This window comes from Podarcis gaigeae (genome assembly GCF_964106915.1).
Source record: "Podarcis gaigeae genome assembly, chromosome: 2".
Lineage (NCBI taxonomy): Eukaryota > Metazoa > Chordata > Lepidosauria > Squamata > Lacertidae > Podarcis > Podarcis gaigeae.
Genome location: NC_139679.1, coordinates 55,307,005 through 55,311,127, shown reverse-complemented (window position 1 = coordinate 55,311,127; position 4,123 = coordinate 55,307,005). Strand labels below are relative to the sequence as shown.

The following is a 4,123-nucleotide window of genomic DNA, read 5'->3' as shown; positions in this document are numbered from 1 at the left end:
AATGCACATAGCAGGGTAAAGTGTGCAAAAAGAACATGAAGCATATATTGATGACAATAAAATGAAAATTCCTTCTATTGGAGGAGATTGTTTGCAAAAACGTATAAGGCAAAATTGCATACAAGCATGTATATTAGGATAAAATGGCATGAAAATGCTGGTGAATTTTCATGAGTTTTTTTAAAAACAAAAAACACAAATGGAATGGAAATGTGGAGAACTGAATTTAAGATTAGAAAAAAGCGAACTAGAGAGAAGCCTACATTGACAGATCTGCTCTTCCCTATTCCTGATTTTTCACTACTGGATCTGAGTGTGTTCTTGTTGCCATCCTCACTTCAAGCGTTGACCCTCCTCCACCACTGCCTAGATATCAATGGGGTTAACACAAGACAAAGATGCTACAGGAAGCAAACTTTCCCTTCACAGAGGCTGATGGCTTCACTACTTCCCTGGGTGGCTGTACTCAAATACAGACTGGTTTTGGTTTTTTGTCCCTGTGCCAAGACGGCATGTTATCTGGATCCATATGTGCAAATGGCAAAGCAATATACATTACATATACTCAAGTTATAGTCAGTTGTAGCTGCTGAGCCACATGTAAATATATTATTGATTTTTCCCCCTTCCAGATGGTGCAATTCAGAAAAAAATTGTTTTTAAATTATGCCTTGCAGAGACGCTGAGAAGTGCTGCTAATAACAGGCATATTTCAAGTGAATACTGACCTGCTTTTCCTCCCCATCAAGCTAATGCGTCCAAAGTGCTGCCAGTATTTTGTATAAATTACCTGCATTGTAAGAACTTAGACTAGAACCTCTGCTTCATTAGAGCTATTTAAGTACCATCTCTTCCCAACAGCTTATTTAGGTTTCCAGTGGAAGTCATAGATGGGTGCAGAAAACAATCCAGTCAAATTGCAGAGGGAGAGAGAATTCATTGCAATCTTAGCCCTAAAATGAAGCTGTGTTATTTTTTGACGGCAGCCCAAACTAAGTGCCTTTGCTTCGATTCAACAAGAAAGTAGAAAAATGAATGTTCATGCACTGGTCTGACATAGGCCTTGTTGAAAACGACTCTCCCTCTCTGCACATTACGAATGAAACTAGCTGCAAGCAGAAACAAGTATCCTCCCTAGGATTGCTCTCTGGAGCAAACCCTGACCTGACATCCTGTAGTATTATGCTAGAAGGGAATTTTACATAGAGAGTGCCAGAGGAAAGGAACACTGACTCTAAAAATTGCCTGCCTGCCCTGTCTGGTTAAGAAATTGAGGCTATGGCATTTGGCTCTGTTGGGGAAGCAGCACCGTAGCATGGGGGGCAGCTAGGGGGGCCGTGGCCCCAGGTACACATTTCTGAGGGGGCACTACCAGGCGCCCCCCATAACAGGCTCCCTCATTGAGACCAGAACTGTAGGGAGGCAAGCCAAGCTGTGCCCTGTCTGGGCTCACAGGGCTTTGGGGCGGGCAGCGGTGCCTCCTCCGCATTGCCGCAAGGAGGATGCCGCCACTAGCACCAACAACCAAGGAGAGGCAAAAGGCTCCACCTGGATCAGAAGGGAGAGAGGCAGGAGGCAGAAGGGCAGCCTCATTCCTCGGGGTTGTGGCTCCACCACGGAGCAGCAGAAGGCAGATTGATCTAATGGGCAGGTGGACAGAGGCAACAGGTGAGGAGTCTGATGGAGGTGGGCTCTGTTCACCCTTTGTGCCGGCTCTGCACACATCCTGCAGGTGCATGCCTCCACCCCAGCTGCCCAGTCCACCAGGGGACATGACACTCGCCCTGCCTTGCCCTGGGCACCGGCAACCCATGCTACACCATTGTGAGGAGACTGTGCTCGTTTGGTTCTTTAGTAATGGATTACATTGGTATCACACCTCTATTCCAAGGAGCGCAAGATGGCATACCTGGTTCTCCCCCCCTCCCCATTTTTATTTTCACCTCAACCTTGTGACAAAGGTTAGGCTGAGAGATGGTGACTGGCCCATGGTCACCCAGTGAACTTCATAGCTGAGTGGGGATTGAAGCCCTGGTCCCCCAGGCTGTAGTGCAACGTTCTAACCTCTATACCACGTGGACTCTACCCTTGCCCCTCTTATCTACCTTGTTCTTTATCCACCTTATTCTTTTTCTGATGACACCTCTGGATCTCTATAGCCACGAGGAATCTGATGGTGGGCATCAGGCCTTTGAGGCTGAAATCATTAGGCTTTGGAGGAGGAGTGTATCTAAGTAGCACATCTGTCACACCATCCCAGCTGGTGTGTAGACACAGACAAGGAGAGGTAATAGGCACTTAATCCTTAACAATTTCTTAATCCTCAGTGACCTTTAGTGCTCCTGTTATCTCAGAGATAAAGCCAGAAGGGCTGTTAGCTTCACTGCATGTCTTTGTGAAGAATCACAGTGTCTAGCACAGGTTCTGAGCAAAACTATAAGGTGCAGGGTTTTCTGGAAGTGAAATACCAACAACATGTTCTGTGGAACAGCATTCCTGTTGAGATAAAATAGGCACCTGCTATCTGTACTTACCGGAAACAATTGAAGACATTTTTGTTTCGATAAGCTTTTCCAGCTGGATGAAAAGGCCTATGCTGTAGGTGTTTGTTTTGTACTGCTTTTAAGCTTATTTTCAGGGGTTGGGGTGATGTAAAAAAAAGTAAAACTATTTTTGGCTGTTTTATAGCATGTCTTTAAATCACCTTGAAACATATGTATAAGGTGAAATAATAATAATAATAATAATAATAATAATAATAATAATAATAATAATAATAATATACTACAGTCATTCAATAATGGACATAAAGTTCAAAACTGGATTAGTAGATAGAAAGATATCCAAAGTAAAAGAAACATTATTTTGCAGGTTTGGGCAATCTGCATGCAATATCAGCTCATCAGTATTAGAGACAGACTATCCATAGGCACTGATAATATTTTTATGGTCACTGGGTTAGCCTAGTAGGGATTCTCTGTCCCTCTGGGTTTGACAAAAGCTCAGCAGGACCTATCCCATCCTATATCTGTTGCAGTATTCCCTTTTCTCACACACAGTGATAGAACACCACTGTGGGCAGGGATGAAGAGAAAATGTGCTACTGAAGTCCACCATCAAGGTGAAAGAGACTGTCTGTCACATAATTCCAGTTTAATAATAGAAAGAAAGAAAGAAAGAAAGAAAGAAAGAAAGAAAGAAAGAAAGAAAGAAAGAAAGTCAAAGTTACCTGGATCAAACATGAATGATCTGATATATTACTTGATGCGTGCCATATTTAAAAAATAGTGATTTGGGAGTTTCAACTGGGAAATGGGTTATAAATCCCAGTCATAAAGAAACAAATGCCACAGCCTCCTCACCATTTGTGAAGTAAAGCAGAAACGAGGAATTTGTGGCCCAACAGATGTAAACTGACTACAACTCCCATCATCCCTGATTGTTGGCAACACTATCTGGGGCTTGTGGGTGGGGGGACTCCAAGAATACCAGGAGAATAACAAGTCCCCCATCCCTGGATTTCAGACGTTATCCATTTTGAGCATTTTTCAGAATGGGTCTAACATTACAGTGGTACCTTGGGTTACATACGTTTCAGGTTACAGACATTTCAGGTTACAGACTCTGCTAACCCAGAAATAGTACCTCAGGTTAAGAACTTTGCTTCAGGTTGAGAACAGAAATCGTGCGGTGGCGGTGCGGCAGTGGGAGGCCCCATTAGCTAAAGTGGTACCTCAGGTTAAGAACAGTTTCAGGTTAAGAACAGACCTCCAGAATGAATTAAATTCTTAACCTGAGGTACCACTGTATTTGCTAGAGATGGAGATACCAGGTTGGACATTCCTGCATTTGCTCATGTATCTGTATATGCCCAGTACTCTTCCAAAGCACTGTTTTGGGATTTTATCTTATATAGATTATTTAGTGCTGTTCTTACTGTTTTCAACCAACAAATAAATGTACTTCCTGTTATCCTTTCCTTCTTTTTTTGATGGGGGAAAGCTCACAGGACATCAGATGTATACATGCACATTTTGGTAACTATTCCAAACACTGGTTGGAATAGTTATATGGTCTCAGTGTTGCAGCGTGTGTCAGAGATCGCTATTAAGGGTCAAGTATC

At 43.1% G+C, this 4,123-nt stretch overlaps 1 long non-coding RNA gene across 1 annotated transcript in view; it reads right to left on the bottom strand.

Moving 5' to 3' along the window:
• The window catches only part of LOC310836203, a 6,602-nt gene extending 3,924 nt beyond the window's left edge, over positions 1 to 2,678 (bottom strand). Inside the window, exon 1 of the long non-coding RNA XR_014559919.1 lies at positions 2,535 to 2,678. This is a non-coding gene — a long non-coding RNA (uncharacterized lncRNA). The remainder of the gene's footprint in view (positions 1 to 2,534) is intronic.
• Positions 2,679 to 4,123: the final 1,445 nt, after the last annotated feature.